Here is a 21,083-nt window from a genome sequence, read left to right as displayed (position 1 = left end):
TGCATGTGCAGGAGTGGCCGGTCATGAACAAAGTGACAGTCACTGCAGCATTAGCACAGAATTAAATACTGTGCTGGTGTTGGCCAGTCAGTGTTGAGTGTTGAAATTCATTCAGTTTTACTAATTAAATTCAGGTTGTAACTGAACAGTTTATAGCTGCCAGAAGAAGAAAACATTTTTTTTGTAGATCAATCTTATATCAATATGTTGGCTAAAATTCTCTACAAAATCCATTTTTCCCATATATCCAACTGGTGACTTTTTCTCTCTTTTTTGTTGAGAAAAAAGAAAAAAATCCCTGCTTGTCATGCAAAACTAAAAAACAAACAAACAAACAAACAACGAGTCCACCCATGGTGATGGTGATGAACCTTGGCATACTGACAAGTATCTATCTAAGAAAACATGCATAACAAAGTGATAATAATCCTCCCTTCAAGTGAAATTTCGCTACAGGGCTTAACTTTTTTTTCATGGGTTCACAATTATAGTGTGTTTGATTGTTTGTCCCATTTCATTAATTTTTGCGATGCGTTATCCATTTTTTAGGTAACTATTCATATGAATAAAATGTAAAAATAAATCTAAACTTCAATATTATAAACCTTAAATAGAAGTAGCGTGAGTTTAACGGGGACCTTCAAGAGACAACACAGAAATGAGCCCTTTCTGCATAATTGATGCTTTTGTGTATTTTGTTTGTCTTCTAATAATGGCTGAATATTTTTGTCTGGCTCGCTGCAGTGTGTGTCTCACTGTGTAGAGCAAAGTCTTTTGGTGCTTCTGGAGATCTTGGTGTGATGATGCTGAGAACCGGATGGTTCAGCATTTGAATGGGGAGGAGAAAGTGTGATTTTGGCTCTGTGTGTGTGTGTAATGGGGGGAGTGTATCGTCACCACCACTGCTGGCCGTGACTCACAGCGCACAATGCTTTTCGCTTCTCTCTCTCGAGCCCTTTATTTATTTTTAGCTGAGCAACGTTTTATACGCCCGAGCTGTAGGCCTGCACACAAGATGAAACACACATGTGATGCAGAACATACATTAATTTATCCACACCAAGATACCACAGTGTGTGTGCATTTTGTACTTCTTTTTTTTTTTGCATTGATATCTGAGCCTGATGAGCTTTGCTGTTAATCACATTACTTGTATGATAATTATTTCAGCCTGTGAACAGACACTGGAGTATGGCTACAATGGATTATCTTGAATATGAAATGAATTCTTCAGATTATAATTGCAGATTGAGTGTATGCATTGATTTGGAAATCTTCAGGTTAAAAGTCTTCTCAATTTCTTACAAACACCAGCCTATATTTAGTTAAAAAGTTTAAGTAGTTGTATTCTGGTTCTCATTAAATTATAGACATTAAATGGCTGTTGTAGCAGAACCCTAAATATGTGGAAGTGTTCAACCTGCACATTACTACATTAGTTGTATGTGGCTGCACACTGGGTTAATGTGCGTGTCTCAATTAAAATGTTACCATTATGTACAGATTAAGTATCTATCTGTAGTAATGTATAAATGTGTGTCAGCATGGAAAGATCATACACAAACCTCAAATTTGTACCTCCGTGCTCTTTAAGTAAATACAGTCAAGTACGTACTCACATATCTGGACATAATAACAATAAAAAAAAACTTCTGGTCCTTAAATTTAGGCAATTAAACTGGTTCTTAAATAGCGCTCTTCTACTCCACTTGAGCACTCAAAGTACTTTATACAACATGTCTCATTCACCCGTTCACACACGCATTCATAAAAACACTGTTTTTCTACAAGAGCTTTCTAACCTTAACACACATTCACACTCCGATGAACGCATTAGGGAGCAACTCAGGGTTTAGTATCTTGCCCAAGGATACTTTGGCATACAGAGTGGTGCAGCCACCAACAACCAGCCTTCTGATTTGTAGATGATCTGCTGAGCGGCAGCCACTGCATCGACAAACTGTCTCATCTGAGTTGACCAACACATGACATACCACATTATTTCATGTAATTGGCAAAAAAAATTAAGAGAAAAGGTGCATCCTTACCACTACCATCGGAATTAAGACAGTAAGGAGAAGCTTGTAGTGATCTTAGAAAGACTGGAAATACATCAGCAATGAAGGATATTAGAGGAGCAATTGTTGCTTTCTCTCAATCTGGGAGGATTTATCTGGTCATTTTCAAATGATCTGATGTCCATCATTCTGCAGTGAAAAAGATTATTCAGAAGTAGGAAACATTCAGACAGTTGCCAATCTTGCCAAGAGTGTACATCCCAACAAATTCAAGGTCCCAAGGTCAGACTGTGAAATGCTCAGAGAGACTACAAAAAAGCAAGAGCAACATCTCAGTTAGCATTTTAAATGATAAAGTCATGATGGTATACTAAAAAAAAAAATGAACAAGTATGCCTTGTTTGGATCTTTTCTCTCTAAAAAAGTGGCTTAGGTTTGCAAAGCAGAATCTAAATAAACCACAAGACTAGAACAATGTCCCTAAGACAGAAGAGACTAAGTGGAGCTGTTTGGCCATAGTACCCAATTAAAACCAAATCAACACAAACACCTCAGATCAACTGTCACGCAGGATGAATGGTTTGGGCTTGTAGTGAGGCCATCTGTCCGATAGCTAAAGTTTAACCAAAACTGGGCCATGCAACAGGATAATGATTCCAAGAACATCAGGTACAACAGAATAGCTGAGAAAAAGAGTATAAAATGCTGCAATGGCCCAGTCAAAGGACAGACCTTAACCTCAGAGCTAGTTGTCGGACACAGAAGTTGACAGTTCCTCTCTGTGTATTTTTGAAGTCCACAACGAAACTGCAAATGCCCTCATGAAAGTGGTCAGAAAGAGAGTTCAGGATAATATTCTAAAGGCATAGGAAACAATACCTTCAGCCTCTGGCTCTACTGAGGAATTTCAGAGATGCGTAAGGAGGCAACCTTGAAGTGGACTTTAGCCAAATTTAGAACAAGTAAATATTGCTAAAGATGGGCAGTAGAGGAACCTCTTAATCACAATCATGTATGTGTTCATTTTCACCACTATATATAAATTCACATATTTTATGATTCCATGTATCTTACAGCAGTACATTATCACAGCACAGCAGAGCACAGTAAAGCTGGTCACTTTTCTGAGGAGGTAGAGGTATCCAGCTTGCCTCCTGCAGTGCATTATTTAAGAGCTCACTATAGCTACTCCTTCTAGTTATAGTAGTGCCTTAAAAAAGTGCATATGCTTATGAAAAATACCATATTTTGGTAGGCAAAACAAAAAATATGTTACAGTCCTATTTGGCTCTACAAACCTTCATATTGCTTTAGTTCCTTATTCCGTATTATGCGAAGTTGCAGAGGTAGGAATTAATTAGATTATGTCAAATTAAAAGCAAAGTAAATTACAAAATGATTCAAAATAAAAATGGCAGCTTTTATGTGGTGTAAGAAGTGTCAGTTTTGGATTAGATAAGTTGCTCTGGATAACCTATATCTCATCATTATCGGTCAATTCCCATATGTGCAGGTAATCAGAATACAGGACAGGTGTGGAAGACCAGTGCCGGTGATTGCATGTGATTACACTGCTGACCATGAATGACATATAAAAGGTTTGAGGGTTTAGGGACATTAGAAAAAGACATATCATCTCATCTGGTAGCTACACCGATACTACCTGTAACTGTCATCTAGTCCATCCCGTCCCTTATCACCATCCTTTCTACTTTGATCTGATTTACAGTTTCATACTGCTTTCCTTTCTTTTCCTTTTTTTCTCCATGTTTTCAAGTTTTTGCCTGTATCCCTCATCTCTTCTGCTCCTGTTTCCAAGTTTCCATCTCACTTGTGATTCCCCTCTCTCCCCCTTCCCTCTCATCTGTCTCTGTCTCTCCCTCTCTTTATCCTTCTCTCTCATTCACTCCATCTCTCTCAGGGGCCTGAAGTGAGGATTGACAGAGGGGAAATCCTGACTGACTGAAACCCAGCAGATGAGTTCTTCTCTTCTCTTCTTTCTTTTTTTTTTTTACCTCCCACCCCTTCGCTTTCTGCTCTTCCATTTCTCCACCCTGAATGCCTGCTACTTTGTCTCTCTCGTCTCCTTCACACCCGTGTCCTTCATCTCCTCACCCCGTGCAGCTAATTGTTCCTGATCCAGCCTTGGCTTCTTGGATTAAGGTACATACATACTCCCCCTAAAAACAAAAACAAAAAACAAACAACAAAAAAAAGAACATGTTTTTAGTTGTAAGGTCAACGCTGTCATCCTGTTAATCAAAATCAAACATTTTTGTATCATCACCAGATACGTGTCTCAAACAAAGTAACAAACAGACACTAGAAAAAGGAGAGATATTAGGGAATGGACTACATTGACAAATCACACCCTCTTTTTTTGAAAACATTAAAATTATACTCAGGGCTAATTTTTACCAGGTACAACTGTACAACCTAAAGCAATCCAATGCCATAACCTGTTTTACAGAGCTCATTGTTCAGTTAGCAGTGGGGCATTGTTGACTGCCAAGTTTAAACGTGGTAATCTAGTGAAACACGATCATTTTGCCTTTCCATTTATATGTGATTAGAAACTTGTTGTATGTGTGTTTGATGTACATGACCTTTGTCCTGAAAGACTTCTGTATCAGTAAAAACAAATTACAGGCATCTGAACATCGAGGCCACAAGCTGTATGTTACAATATTTAAGACAGTGCATAACTGAACTGTGGTGACAGATGGAATAGCGTTAGGAAAATTCAATATTTGAATTACACAGGTTTACCTCAATGATGGAGATATTACACACTGTGAGCACGTCAGTCCTGTTTGTGAATATGTTATCATGAAATCAGGCCAGTGTTTAAAGATGTGTTACTGTTTTTAAAATGATATGCTTAGCGATCATCATTATGAAAAAACCTCAGATGTCCATCTCATTGGACTTTTACACCTGCTCTGGCCTTCCTTTGTTCAGTAACTTTTATACCTTGACAATACTTTCATAAGAAAGATCCATTATTTTAATCCTTTTAATCCTGTTTTGAAGCTAAACAATTTGTTAAGTTGCTTTTGTTCCTAAACTGAAACAAAATAAGGTGAAAAATATCTATCTCCTGTATTCTGGTTGGATAACTTTTTGAGGTTGACTTCCAGTTGGAAGTTAACTTGTTTTCTGTATTGAAGTGTCTATGCCAAAGGTCTTTGGTTTTGTACTCTACAATTCAGAGACTAGAAATAAACCATGGTCTTCAAATAGCAGACTGAAATGTGTCATTTAACTAGACACTGAATGAACGCTTTTAGCACACTTTTGATATTTTTTTTAGCAAAACAAACAAGCTTTATTATTTGTCACGTAAAGTATCATGCAGAGTACAATGTGTAGTGAAATGCTCTTGTGTCCGTGCTGCAGACAGGCTACAGATGTAGCTGTGCCATTCCAGGGCTTTCTGGTTAGCATGAGGGGTCTAGCCAGGACCCTTACTGGGTACTGGGTGGGAATCAAACTTGCGACTCCTGCTCCAAAGATGTGTAGTCTTACCACTACACTATCTAGCATGCATAACTGTAAACTGAATGCATTTTAGTTTTGCACTGTCTGACATATAAACTAATTTTCTATGTCAGTTATATGTCAGTTTATATGTGCATTGATGATGCTATATTTTCTTAAAGAGCTTTAAGAAAAGTAAGACCCTCTCTCTCTCTCGCTCTCTCTCTCTCTTTTTGCTACTAAATCCATGGAAAGTTGAAATTGCCTTAGCATCATGGTTTGATGACATCATAGAAAAACAGCAAAACATTTAACTGACCAAAACATTGGCTTGAAGGGCTGGTTACTCCAGTTTGCTCTGTGTGTATTCACTACAAAGGATTCGTATTTGAACAAGACTGGATTGTAATATGATCTCATCCTATGTATATACACAATCAGAAATCTGCATTTTGTTTTCATCGCTCTTGCTAAATTTCAAATAAAAACAAAACCCCCAAAAAGGTGAGTATTAGGCTACGTTCAGACTGCACGGCGAAAGCGCATCAAATCTGACTTTTTTGACCCTACAGTGGGGCAAAAAAGTATTTAGTCAGCCACCGATTGTGCAAGTTCCCCCACTTAAAATTATGACAGAGGTCAGTAATTTGCACCAGAGGTACACTTCAACTGTGAGAGACAGAATGTGAAAAAAAAATCCATGAATTCACATGGTAGGATTTGTAAAGAATTTATTCGTAAATTAGGGTGGAAAATAAGTATTTGGTCACCTCAAACAAGGAAAATCTCTGGCTCTCACAGACCTGTAACGTCTTCTGTAAGAAGCTTTTCTGTCCCCCACTCGTTACCTGTATGAATGGCACCTGTTTGAACTCATCATCTGTATAAAAGACACCTGTCCACAGCCTCAAACAGTCAGACTCCAAACTCCGCCATGGCCAAGACCAAAGAGCTTTCGAAGGACACCAGGAAAAGTATTGTAGACCTGCACCAGACTGGGAAGAGTGAATCTACAATAGGCAAGCAGCTTGGTGTGAAAAAAATCAACTGTGGGAGCAATCATCAGAAAATGGAAGACATACAAGACCACTGATAATCTCCCTCGATCTGGGGCTCCACGCAAGATCTCATCCCGTGGGGTCAAAATGATCATGAGAACGGTGAGCAAAGATCCCAGAACCACACGGGGGGACCTGGTGAATGACCTGCAGAGAGCTGGGACCAAAGTAACAAAGGTCACCATCAGTAACACACTACAACGGCAGGGAATCAAATCCCGCAGTGCCAGACGTGTTCCGCTGCTGAAGCCAGTGCATGTCCAGGCCCGTCTGAAGTTTGCCAGAGAGCACATGGATGATACAGCAGAGGATTGGGAGAATGTCATGTGGTCAGATGAAACCAAAGTAGAACTTTTTGGTATAAACTCAACTCGTCGTGTTTGGAGGAAGAAGAATACTGAGTTGCATCCCAAGAACACCATACCTACTGTGAAGCATGGGGGTGGAAACATCATGCTATGGGGCTGTTTTTCTGCCAAGGGGACAGGACGACTGATCCGTGTTAAGGACAGAATGAATGGGGCCATGTATCGTGAGATTTTGAGCCAAAACCTCCTTCCATCAGTGAGAACTTTGAAGATGAAACGAGGCTGGGTCTTCCAACATGACAATGATCCAAAACACACCGCCTGGGCAACAAAGGAGCGGCTCCGTAAGAAGCATTTGAAAGTCCTGGAGTGGCCTAGCCAGTCTCCAGACCTCAACCCCATAGAAAATCTGTGGCGGGAGTTGAAAGTCCGTGTTGCTCGGCGACAGCCCCAAAACATCACTGCTCTCGAGAAGATCTGCATGGAGGAATGGGCCAAAATACCAGCTACTGTGTGTGCAAACCTGGTAAAGACCTATAGTAAACGTTTGACCTCTGTTATTGCCAACAAAGGTTATGTTACAAAGTATTGAGTTGTATTTTTGTTATTGACCAAATACTTATTTTCCACCCTGATTTACGAATAAATTATTTACAAATCCTACCATGTGGATTCATGGATTTTTTTTTTTTTCACATTCTGTCTCTCACAGTTGAAGTGTACCTCTGGTGCAAATTACTGACCTCTGTCATCATTTTAGGTGGGGGAACTTGCACAATCGGTGGCTGACTAAATACTTTTTTGCCCCACTGTATGTGACCCATATCCGATCATGGTATGACAGTTTGAACAACACAAATCCGATATTTTCAAATCCGACCTAGGTCACTTTCGTATATCGTACCAAATCCGATAGATATCTGATGTTTTAGAAAGCAACTGCTGTTTGAATGGTCATGTCGCATTAAATCCATCTTTTACGTCACTGACACAAGACAGCTGCCAATTATCAGCGCCAGAGAAGACAAACGAGAAAGCATGGCGGCAATTGTTAAAGCACAGGCTCTCTTTTTTCTCTGTGTCCTTCTTTCTCTAATTAATTTGTCAAAATTCTGTCGGTTACGACTGTGCAGACACTGATAGACTGCTGCAACAACACCTACAAGCTCTGTAGCTGCCATTTTTACTTCCGTAAACAGAGTGTGTTGTGTGTGACGTCTTCTTTTGCGCATGCGGCCCGCTTTAAGGGCCATGAACCGTTCACACTAGAGCGCGTTTGCTGTCACATTTTATTTGTAGCGTGAACAACCAGACAAAAAAAATCGGAGTTGATCAAAAAATCGGAATTGAGCATTAAGACCTGCAGTGTGAACGTAGCCTTTGTTTAGCAAGTTTGTACTATGAGAGAGATTGTATTTGAATCTCACAAATTTCTTGCATATGTATATTTCTATTTAATTTTTTTTTCTTTTTTTCGTAGGTGTATCTTATTAGCTCAACTTACAATACCATGGGAGGATAGGCTAGCAATTTTAAACCAGCAAAACAAAGCAAAGTACCTGGACTTGATAGGTGAAGCTGTCATCAAAGGGTGCCATGCAAACATTTTTCCCATTGAAATGGGCTGCTGAGGTCCTATGCAACATCCATACTTTCTGCAAAAGCTCTCCTTGCAACTGAAGCACTTAAAGAAAGTCATTTAGGGAAATAGCCTAACCGCCTTTTGAAGAGTACAGGTTAAGGAGCGAAATGCTATGAACCTGAGATACCTGCTGATGATGCAAAAGGGTCCTCAGCATACAGGAAGCTCCAACAATCCTCCCACCAAGTGACATCAAGGAAATCTTGCTATGGTCTAGCTCCACCATATTTTGTAGCTACAAAGACGTCAGCTTGTAGCAATGCATTGTCAATGTTTATCTCACTTGCATTCTTGTGACCACGGGGAAAGGCCCACTGGCAGTGGGGGAAGACCCACAGACATCTGTGAAAAAACAGAAAACAGCTCAGAAAGGCAGCAGGCAATAGTGTTAGAGTTAGCACTCTGCATGAGTAAACTACAAGTACTAAAGAAAGAGAATAAGGCTAGGCAGATTGGGGGTATTACTCTGCCAGAATGGACAGACCATGTAGCCAAAAACCCGGAAAGCAGCGTAAGAACTACAAAACTAAACTGGGCAAAAGAGGTACGTGAGGTAAAACGAAGTTGCTCCAGCTATGGCAGAATATTTAAGCATCAGACTTCACCAACTGCAGCAATGCAAAGGACCATCTCTGAGTATATGAGTTATGCTTGTCAGTCAGTGGAGGACCTGAGCCAGGAGGCACACCACAGTGCTCTGGCCCTCTGGCAACTCATGTTGCTCAAACAAGGAATGTGAATGGAGAGAGTGTAGTGGTAGCACATGGTGATCTCTTCAGAAACATTCCACTGGTGGAATATCCTTACCAGTTACCAAGGCTAAAGCCACACATCCAGTTTAACATAGCAGGATTTACTATGGACAAAGTGAGACCAGTTGTGAAAAAAGCCCAAGCAGGGTTCACCCCTGGACCATCAGGGACCTCATATAAGATCTACAAGAACTATCCTCAGCTGAAAAGTTTATACAAACCCTTACACACACTCTGGAAAAAGAGGAAAGAGCTCAACCTCTGGACACTTGCTGAGGGCTGCTTTGTACCTAAAGGGAAGATGTCAGTTGGGATTGAAGCGTTTCAAGAGAATTCACTACTGGATGGTGAGGGGGAAATATTCTGGTCCACTGTTGCTAAAAGACTGACATCTTATTTGTTCAATAATGAATACATTGATCTTAGTGCCCAGAAAGCAGGAGTTAGGGTATTCTAGTTGTATGGAGCATGCATCAGTGATTGGCTAGATTAATAAGAAAGCAAAGAGTAACAACACTAAACTCTCTAATGTATGGCTGGATCCAGTGAAAGCATTACCTGAATGTAATCCAACAGCTCGTTCAACCTGCATTAGAGAACTATCTAATACCACCAGAGATAGTGCAGCTTGTAATGTTATACATGAATAGATTGAAGATGAGGTTCGCTGTGGAAAACTTTACCTTTAAGTGACATAGGCTGGAGAAGGGCATCATAGCAGGATGTACAATTTCTGTTGTCCTGTTTGCAATGACTCTACTGCTAGTGGCAGGTGGATAAATGGCCTGTATTTATATAGTGCTTTACTAGTCCCTAAGGACCCGAAAGCGCTTTACACATCCAGTCATCCACCCATTCACACACTGGTGATGGCAAGCTACATTGTAGCCACAGCCACCCTGGGGCGCACTGACAGAGGCGAGGCTGCCGGACACTGGCGCCACCGGGCCCTCTGACCACCACCAGTAGGCAACGGGTGAAGTGTCTTGCCCAAGGACACAACGACCGAGACTGTCCAAGCCAGGGCTCGAACCGGCAACCTTCCGATTACAAGGCGAACTCCCAACTCTTGAGCCACGATCGCCCTTGAGCCACGATAAGGTAAAGAGTTCCTAAATCAGAGGACAGCACAAGACATCCTGCCTGTCAAGTGTTCTTAGACAATCTAACTGTGATGACTTCATCATTCCAGGGCAACACAGTGGATCCTGAGTGCACTGGAGAAGATGGCAACATGGACATGGGTGGAATTTAAACAGGAGAAATCCAGAAGCATCCTTAATGGAAAATGGGCAAGAAACACTTTCAGTAACCTTCAGAGATTCTAACAACTCAAGAGCAAGGGATCCAATGTCTTGGGAAGAATTATGATAGCTCCCTGAAGGACACCGGCAATCCCAGGGATGCCAAATCTCAGTTAAGTACTTCGCTCAAATCAATTAACAACAGCCTGCTGCTTGACAGTTCAAGGTTTGGTGCTTTCAGTATGACATCATACCCAGACTACAATGGCTATTCCTACTGTATGCCTTCCCCATGCCACAATTGGAAGCAAAGGAAAGGCTGTGCAGCAAATTTCTGAGAAAATGGTTGGGCATTCTAATTCCCTTTAGCTTGGTAAACCTGTAAAGCACTTAAAAGCCATTACCAGTTTCATCACTGGTGGAAGAATTCAAAGCCACCAAGGCAAGAGCAGTGGGTACACTCCTCCCATCAAAAGACGAGAATGTCCAACAGGCCAACAAATCTATTGGATGCAGCAGGAAGTGGAAGTCACAAGAAGCAGTATTGGAGCCAGAAGCATACTGGAAGCCCCAAGAAATCATCAGTGTGGTCTGTGAAGGTTGCTTGGGTGCAGAGGCAGCAGAAGATGACTGCCGGGTGAAGGCGATGGGGCTTGCATCTCCAGGCTTTTGGATGCAGTGGGACCAAGCACTTGCTGGACTAATGTCCTGGAAAGAACTTCTTACCATGCACCATGGCTGATCTACCAACTCCAAGCAATTTAAAGATCTGGGGGAAGGAGGAAAGCTCATCATGCCTGCAATGTGGCGCAGTACTGTGCACACTGAGCCACATCTTGGGAGGATGTCCAAAAGCACCGGGAGAGAGGACATGACAAGGTTCCAACAGAAATCACCAAATAGGTGGGCTTCCAGAAAGCTATAGCCCACAAGAACCGGGTACCTCCTTGTGTAGCCATCCATTTTCACCTTCAAGGCAACCAGGCTCCCAGGACAAATACAACAGCCACGAAGAGGGGGGAAAAGCTAGTGAACCTGAGATACCTGCTGATGATGCAGAAAGGTTCTCAACATAGAGGAAACTCAAACTATCCTCCCACCAAGGGACACCAAGGAAATCTTCCAATATAACTCCACCATATTTTTGGAGCTCCTACAGTATCAGCTTGTACCAATGCATCTTTGATTTTTATCCAACTTATGTTTCCCCATAGACACGGGGCAACAACAAGCCTTAGAACTCTGGGTCTGTGGACCAGATTGTGTTCTGAGAAGGATGAAATGTATATATAGTATGAAACCAACAGTACAGAACTAGAAAAAATCTGAATAAAAATGTTCTTGGTCTTGCCTTTTTTAATCTAAAAATAATAATTTTGCCAAACAAATGAAAATATTCAATTCTTTCTGGTTGTATCCAACTATTCAAAAACAGACATTAATCTATTAAAAATGTGAGATGAGGTGCTGGTTGTACAGCTGCTGTTATTGTGTATATATTTATTTATATTTAGATTTCTTCATACATTCTTATATAGTTCTATATTGTGTATTGTGTATTTTGTTGTACAGTTATTTTATTTTCAACTTTAATTTATATATTTATCTTTATCTTATTCTTCCCAGTTAAATTTACCCTTCATTCTAATTTGTGTTGTACAGTTATTTCATTTTTAACCTTAATTTATATTTTATTCCTTCCCAGTTAAATTTACCCTTTTTAATTTTTCATATTTATTTCCTATCTTATTCATAGCCTTTTCATTTTTTGTTTTCTTTAGGTCACGAGCAGTTGTCCAAGCATTTCACTACATATCGTACTGTGTATGACTGTGTACGTGACAAATAAAATTTGAATTTGAATTTGGTTCTGTGACTATTCTGCAATCTTCTTTTTTTTCTCAGTTTTAATAAATACCATAATGTTAATCGCAACAATCATCTTTTACAATTTATTTATTTATTTTATTTTTTATAAAATACTAATTATTATTTCAATTATGTGACATGGTGAGTCAGAAAGCTCAAATCATCATACAATTTGCAAGCTTTAAATACAGATTAACACTGGCGGTTGCAGAGGTTATGGCCAGTGTACCGACCATGTGTATGGATGATGTTAATTTCCAACACCCGTCCCTTGATAGGCATTAACTCATGTAACAGTCTGAAATGTATTTTCTATAATACTAGATTAAAGCAAGTACCTACAAAAGAAAAAATAAAACACAGCACACAAACAGAAAGAGTTTTCTATATGAAAGAGTTCGTATAGCTAGCTTTTATTTATTTATTTTTTTAAATTTTTTTATTTTTTTATTTTTTTATTTTTGCCTGTCCCGTTTGGCTCTTTTGCCATCAGAATTATTGTCTAAAGGCAAAGAAAGATGCCCAACGGATTTACTTTACCAAATTGACCATCCCAGCCTTGCCGTAATGGTCCATTTGATTCACCTTTTATTGTTTATTTTATTTTCACTTGCTGAATATGGGACAGACTTGACTGAGGGAAAGAAGGGGAGAAAGAAAGAGGGAAAGAAAAACAGCTGAGAAGAGGGACGGGGGAGAAGGGCAAAAGACACAAACCAACAGAACGGGCAGAGAAAAAAAATGCATATATCAATCACCTGGATCACCTGTTGAGAAAGAAAAAAGAAAACAAGCAGAAGAAAACAAGAGTAATAGAATAAACAACATCACAATGATATATGGGAATATGACAGTAAATACTAAATATTAAACATTATTGTGCAGCACATAAGATCAACAGAACACAGTGTGCTTTGAGGTAGGAGCCAAAAAGGGTGTAGTTTGTGGGTGTGATCACCCGTGTGTACACCTGTGAGCATGGACGCGCTTGTTTTTTTAAAGGTTCCTTCATGTAATGATCTGCTAGAGGGTGTGGGGGGGCCACAGCCCCGTCCTCCAGGGCATGAAGCAGGTATGGAGGAGATCAAAACTCCAGACATCCAGAGGCCCCCAGAACACAAGAGACCAAGGAAGACCAACAGAGGGGCAGCCGCGCCACTGTCCCAGAAAGAGCTGAGGAGAGTCCCAGATGAGGGCTCACTGAGCAGCCGCGGAGCAGAAGCCAGGGGGAGTTGCAGTGACGCGCCCGTGAGCTCCGCTGGCAGCCAGCTGTGCCTGAGTGACCGAGCCCCAGGCCGAGAGGCCGGGGGCACCCCACCTCCGAAGTGGCCCGAGCGAGCCCCAGGCTCCAGGCCCCGATAAGCGGCCGCCAAGGAGTGAGCCGGTGTGTACCTGGACGCACATCCCCAGACACAAAGAACCACCAACGCACCGATGTCTGAGGGAGTCCGCCACTGGCAGGGGAAGTGGTGGTGGGTGGAGATAGGCCTCCAAACCTTGGAGGGCCTGAGATGTCCCCAGAGAGGTGGCGTCTGACACCCAACCTGACATATAGACACAGACATACAGGCACACACAGATACAAACATCCATTCCCACCCTCATGCTCTCATATGCACTTACTCCACACTCAACCAACGTGGAGACAGACATAAAGAGACGCTGTACACACGATCACACTCCCCAAGCGTACTCTACGAACCGGGTCTAGGTACCCTTGCCCCTGGAGGGGGGAACTGCACCCAGACCCAGGTGGTGTTACCCTTTTCCCTGCGGTGGGTGGAGGCAGACCGCCCCGACTCCGCAGCAGCAGGGAGGCCCCACACTCCAGACCGCAGTCGGACGGCCAACTCCTCCTCCTAGCCCCCCCGCTCCAGCAGGCCGCAGAGAATGGGGGTGAGAGAAGACTCCAAACCTCCCTCCACCTGCTCATTGTAGTGTTGATGCATGTGTGTTCTGAGGTGCATTTAAAACCCAGGAGGGCATGGAGCTACCTGCCAGAGAGCAGCAGGTAAGCACATGGTCCCTCCTGCTAGCCCTCAATGTCTACGTGTATTTAACATTGAGAGGTGGGCAACGACGCCAGGGGTGAGGTGTACACCCTGATGGTAATTTGGATTCCGTGTATCGTGCCCACCCCCAAGATCCTATATGTATGTGTAATGAGAGTGTGAGTAATGTGAATGTCTAAGTTGTGGGATAAAATTGAGCCAGAGGCAGCCGGAAGGGGGGGGGGGGTAGCCTCCTCTGCACCCTGGTGACATACCCCTACTCCAAGGCCCTGCATGTGTGGGTGGTTGTGGTGGAGCGGGAAGAGGGAGGCAGCTGGAGATGGGGAGGGAAGGAAGGGAGGGGCAAGTGACCCCTCCCTGGGGCCAGCTCCCCCGCTGACCCCAGTAGGCACCCCCATACTCCACGACCCGCCAGGGAAAGGGGGCCCAGGCCCATCCAGACCGGGGCCCAGTGCAGGAGCGCCTCCTGGCCCCACAGAGCCCGGGACAGTCCACCCAACCCCACCACAGAGAAAACTGCACCCACCCCACCATCCACTCATCTTCCAGACTACATAAGACAAAAAACACCCAGGCTGAGATCTTCCTCCACCTCTCCTGTATCTCCCCCTCCTGCAAAGAGAGTTCCTGAAGAGAGGAAAGCTCCTGCAAGATGTGACAACCTCCCCCAAGATGTGACAACCTCCCCCACCAGTTGAAGAGCCCCCCAGGTGGCTCGACGCACCGGCGGCACCCTGCGCCAGGGCTGGGCCCCCATGCACCCACCCGCCCACAACCCCGGCAACACACCAACCAGGACCCAAGCCCCCGAGGCCCAGCCAGGGCCCCAGCCCAGAGACGGAGCGCCCCCAGAACCTCACGCCCATCCCGGACCCACCCAGGGGCAGCCAGGCTACCAGGTCAGTAACCCACGTCCGTCAGCACAGACCCTCCCCTAACCCAGCTGCACGCAGCCACGAGGAAACAGTCACCTGAGAGCCAACAGAGCCCCTAATTGGCCATGACCGCTACCCCGGGTAGGTATAGCTAGCTTTTAGCTGGGACTTCACTGTTATACAGAAAGTTTTAAGAAGCTGCTTTGAACTGGCAGGTAGCCAGTAGGAAATGCACTTTGTATAAATGAAGTGTCTAACGCTACACTTTCTCCATCATGTATATTTTAGGTGTTAATGACAGTTTACATAAGTCATAAAAGCATTAAATTGTCAGCACTATGTATTTTATGTACAGTCTTAAATAAGTTAAGTAAGTAATAAGTAAGATTCAACTTGGAGTAATTAAAAAAAAATTCAAAATTGAAAATCTTAAGTCATAGAACATGTTATTAGATACACCTTTCTAGTACTGGGTTGGACCCTTTTCACCTTCAAAAATCCTTAATCCTTCATGACATAGACTCAACAAAGTGCTGGAAACATTTCTCAGAAATTTAGTTACATATTGACACGGTGGCATCGCACAGCTGCTGCAGATTTTTCAGCTACACATAGATGATGTGACCCTCCTGTTCCTCGACATCACAGAGGTGCTCAATTAGACTGAGATCTGATGACTGTAGAGGTCATTTGAGTACAGTGAACTCACCATCATGGTCGGGAAAGGCACTTGTTGGGGTTTTCTGCTTCTGCTACTGTAGTCAAGCTGCTTTGCGGTTTGAAATATTGCATGCTCAGAGATCCTCCTCTGCATACGTTGATCATCACGAGTGATCAATTTAGTTACTGTCAGTTTGAAACACTCTGGCCACTCTCCTCCAATCTCTGACATCAACAAGGCATTTTCTGTTTGTCAGTCTGAAATATTGAGATTGAGAGTCCATCTGGCACCAGCAACCATGCCATTTCATTTTTAAAGTCACTTAAATTACCTTTGTTCCCCATTTTGATGCCATTTATTTGGCTGATTAGATAATCGACTTAATGTACAGGTGAACATACTTACCTAACAAAGTGGCTAGTGAGTGTATGTGCAGTGATGAAATCTAAATTCTACCTTGGCCAGGCCTTTGATAGCCTGATTATTGATCGCTGTGACTGTTTTAATTACATATGGTCATGCTTGGGACCAAGAGGGTATACAGCATGAACTATTAAGAACAGTTGCATGAATGAAAGCTACATGAAATTATATGCAGTGTCTTGCAAACAAGTTTGGAGACTTGCCCTAACATTTCTACTTAGCTGTTTTCAGGTAAACCATCCTTATTAGGGAGACCAAAATACCTATAATTCATATCTTTAATTATCACCTTTAATGTGAATGTGTCATGTTATAACTTCCATCTAAACTGTGCAGATTGGTTTCTAAGACACCTCAATGATCAATGTGAACTACCATTACCATATACAAAGCTGAACCATTTATAGAATATAAATAGTTACAACTATCAGATATTAGCTATAAGTTAACTGTTTTTTATATCGAGTCTCCTCAACAACAAAAAAATCACAATAAAAAACATTCATATTTAACTGATGTGTCACTTAACTGGCCTTGTGATCACTTCTGTCTGTCAGGCAATTAATATCTTGTTGTTAAAATATTTTCTCTTTCTTCTTACATATCATAAAAAGATAATGGGCTTCAAAGTGTGTTGCAAGAGACGACTGTTCATTTCTCACACCCTGCCAGCAGTTTTTTTTTTTTTAACCATGACTGTTCTTTATTTGTATGGCTGACGATACTCTGATTTTGAGTTATTGGTAGATTTGTTAGAATATGTTCAAAATGTACAAAAACCCCAAGAGCTATTCATAATAAATATAATACATTTTTATATCTCTATAAATATTCAGTTATTCTGTGATATTTTATCTCTTTGTGAGCTGATGACACTGATTCTGTTTTGTTATTAATTATTATTATTAGCTATTTTACAGATTAAGTAACATCCCTTAAGGATATCGTTCCACTGTGTGCATCTCCCGAAGTCTGCACTTGCCTATTAATATTGTTGTGACTTTTAGAAACTGTATATACAGTGGGGCAAAAAAGTATTTAGTCAGCCACCGATTGTGCAAGTTCCCCCACCTAAAATGATGACAGAGGTCAGTAATTTGCACCAGAGGTACACTTCAACTGTGAGAGACAGAATGTGAAAAAAAAAATCCATGAATCCACATGGTAGGATTTGTAAAGAATTTATTCGTAAATCAGGGTGGAAAATAAGTATTTGGTCAATAACAAAAATACAACTCAATACTTTGTAACATAACCTTTGTTGGCAATAACAGAGGTCAAACGTTTACTATAGGTCTTTACCAGGTTTGCACACACAGTAGCTGGTATTTTGGCCCATTCCTCCATGCAGATCTTCTCGAGAGCAGTGATGTTTTGGGGCTGTCGCCGAGCAACACGGACTTTCAACTCCCGCCACAGATTTTCTATGGGGTTGAGGTCTGGAGACTGGCTAGGCCACTCCAGGACTTTCAAATGCTTCTTACGGAGCCACTCCTTTGTTGCCCGGGCGGTGTGTTTTGGATCATTGTCATGTTGGAAGACCCAGCCTCATTTCATCTTCAAAGTTCTCACTGATGGAAGGAGGTTTTGGCTCAAAATCTCACGATACATGGCCCCATTCATTCTGTCCTTAACACGGATCAGTCGTCCTGTCCCCTTGGCAGAAAAACAGCCCCATAGCATGATGTTTCCACCCCCATGCTTCACAGTAGGTATGGTGTTCTTGGGATGCAACTCAGTATTCTTCTTCCTCCAAACACGACGAGTTGAGTTTATACCAAAAAGTTCTACTTTGGTTTCATCTGACCACATGACATTCTCCCAATCCTCTGCTGTATCATCCATGTGCTCTCTGGCAAACTTCAGACGGGCCTGGACATGCACTGGCTTCAGCAGCGGAACACGTCTGGCACTGCGGGATTTGATTCCCTGCCGTTGTAGTGTGTTACTGATGGTGACCTTTGTTACTTTGGTCCCAGCTCTCTGCAGGTCATTCACCAGGTCTCCCCGTGTGGTTCTGGGATCTTTGCTCACCGTTCTCATGATCATTTTGACCCCACGGGATGAGATCTTGCGTGGAGCCCCAGATCGAGGGAGATTATCAGTGGTCTTGTATGTCTTCCATTTTCTGATGATTGCTCCCACAGTTGATTTTTTCACACCAAGCTGCTTGCCTATTGTAGATTCACTCTTCCCAGTCTGGTGCAGGTCTACAATACTTTTCCTGGTGTCCTTCGAAAGCTCTTTGGTCTTGGCCATGGCGGCGTTTGGAGTCTGACTGTTTGAGGCTGTGGACAGGTGTCTTTTATACAGATGATGAGTTCAAACAGGTGCCATTCATACAGGTAACGAGTGGGGGACAGAAAAGCTTCTTACAGAAGACGTTACAGGTCTGTGAGAGCCAGAGATTTTCCTTGTTTGAGGTGACCAAATACTTATTTTCCACCCTGATTTACGAATAAATTCTTTACAAATCCTACCATGTGAATTCATGGATTTTTTTTTCACATTCTGTCTCTCACAGTTGAAGTGTACCTCTGGTGCAAATTACTGACCTCTGTCATAATTTTAAGTGGGGGAACTTGCACAATCGGTGGCTGACTTTAAGACTTTGTTTTATTGTAGCCAGAACTTACCCTTCTGAAACACTGGTTGGAGTGAGATCAGCAAGGTTCAATAGCAATACATTCATTGAAAATATGAGTTTAATGCAGAGGCACACAAGTCTGCCAATTAGTGCGAAGTAACAATGTAGCAAAATGCAAGTGTTTCATTCAATAAAAGTGAAGCATAAACTTCTTGTACAGGCTTTACTACTCAGCAAGCCATTTTATTTTTTTTAAGAAAGTTTCCATTAAAAATCCTCTAAAGGGTCCCATCACAATCATCACAGAGGTCCAGTTCAATGACCCATGGACCTACAGCTGTGTGTTAGCAACTTATCAATTAAAGGAGGTACACCCATAAATTTGAGTCCTAATTGTGTCTGTGCTACTATGCTATAAACAGACTTTTTTTTCCCATGGGAGTCTGTGAGGGCTGACTTGAATTGGAAGGCAGCTTCAAGTGAAGACTCAAACAACTGCAGATTTTGGCGCTTTTCTGTTGGCCTCATCTTTTTGTGCCACAGGTTGCTATTTTGTCTTAAGTGAGGATGAGGATGAAATTCTGGGACTGTAATCTGTAAATGTCAAAAGTTACACACGCTCCAGTATTAGAGGTGTTCTCTTTGCTCTGATATGTTTGTGGCTTTGGTGCTGAAATTGTTTTGTTTTTTTTAAACATTTTTATTCTCTTCATGTTAGAATGCTAAAATAGTTTTTAAATTACTCATGGATCTAAAATATAACATTTAATAAAAATATTTGCCTTCTTTTACCTTTGTTGACTTACAAAAATAGAGGTAATCAGGTGTGCTATTGTTTTGAGTTCTGTGGTTGAACTTTTGGTTTGAGCTGTCTAAAATTTACTGTTCCATCAAAGCATTATGAGTAAATCCACAAAGTGTTTGGTTTTCTAAATTTGTCAATCGTATGCAGTACTTTGGATGCTATGGCAACCATCCAGCTGTTTCAGCTTCCCTACTGATGTCATCCACACTTTTACATGGTTATGCCACTTGAGCCTTGAAAGACAAGACAAGCTTTTACACTTACAAATATTACATTATCATTATTTTGCAACTCTACTGAGACTTTTCCTCCCCTTGTCATAAGCTTTTTCATTATGTATTGAGTCTGGAGTAGTAAGATTTCATTTGTTATATGGTTTAATATGAGTTGAAATGAGAAGTCCAAACACGCTGTCATGTTTTTATCTCTTTAACACAATTTCTAATTACTGTAAATGCGCTTCATGCTGATTCACTTTTCAAGTATTGTTTCATAGAGTTATATGACATTGTGAGAGTTCTCAGGTTATTTTCCCGGGCTATGTGTGGGTATCGATACTATCTTCTTCAGCTGAGGTGTGTAAATCTCCTGTCATCTGACTCACAGGTGGAACTATTAAGGGACTAATAGTGGGACTATTTCCTGTGTTTTGATTTCCTGTTTAGAGTGTTGCACAAATTTTAAATCCACAGTATTCCCTGATCAGGATAGTTTAAGGATTAAATGTAATCCCAGGAAGTTGATTCTCTTCACGCGGACGCAGCATTTTCAGTTGCAGAAACGTTTTGCCAAGTGACCTCTTCAGTCTCAGCTGACTGCAGGTTTTCCCAACCTGACCAACAGTATATTTGCAAAATGACTGAAACTAGCAGACTGACTAACAATGGGCCGTGAGCTCAGTGAAACTGAAACTGTCATGATGTCCAAAACATCATGACCACTGATCAATGGCCATGAGTGCCATTCGCAGAGTTGGGGAATGGCTGTAGTTCCAGCATTGTAAGATGGTGAACTCAACTGAACTCTTTCAGGAATGGTTGTTCTCTTTTCCCGTTTTAGCATCTTACAATGCTGCACACCCATTCCCTAATTACCCCCCTTCATGACATTTTGTATATTAACGATCATGAAACAGAACTCACAGCCCATTAGTAGGCAATGGTGTTAGTTTTGGTCATTATGCCAATATACTTTTTATAAGGCTGGAGAAAGCTGCAGTCAGCTGCGACTGAAGAAGCCTCTTGGATGAGTGACGAAATGGTTTCGCCACTGAAACTGCGGCGTCCAGATGAGCAGAATCAATTTTCTGTGATTTCCTTACCTGGATGATTGAGTGTGAATCAAGACCT

The 21,083-nt window shown here is 41.8% G+C and overlaps 2 long non-coding RNA genes across 11 annotated transcripts in view; both read left to right on the top strand.

Annotated features, from left to right (window-relative positions):
• The window catches only part of LOC146570096 (uncharacterized), a 60,207-nt gene that overhangs the window by 16,882 nt on the left and 22,242 nt on the right, over positions 1-21,083 (top strand). Inside the window, exon 5 of one of the 10 annotated variants that reach the window (XR_014893424.1) lies at positions 3,940-4,181. The exons of the other annotated variants lie outside the window; for them this stretch is intronic. This is a non-coding gene — a long non-coding RNA (uncharacterized LOC146570096). The remainder of the gene's footprint in view (positions 1-3,939; positions 4,182-21,083) is intronic. 10 annotated transcript variants of the gene reach the window in all.
• On the top strand, positions 7,640-12,440 carry LOC146570097 (uncharacterized). Its single transcript, XR_014893430.1, has 2 exons — positions 7,640-10,359; positions 10,451-12,440. It is a non-coding gene; the product is annotated as an uncharacterized LOC146570097 (long non-coding RNA).

This window comes from Mchenga conophoros, linkage group LG7 (genome assembly GCF_057382185.1).
Source record: "Mchenga conophoros isolate Kocher_MC1m ecotype Shallow Benthic linkage group LG7, M_conophoros_male_GT1.1, whole genome shotgun sequence".
NCBI classification, from domain to species: Eukaryota; Metazoa; Chordata; class Actinopteri; order Cichliformes; family Cichlidae; genus Mchenga; species Mchenga conophoros.
The sequence above is the reverse complement of the archived record's forward strand: the minus strand, read 5'-3'. Positions and strand labels throughout refer to the sequence as shown.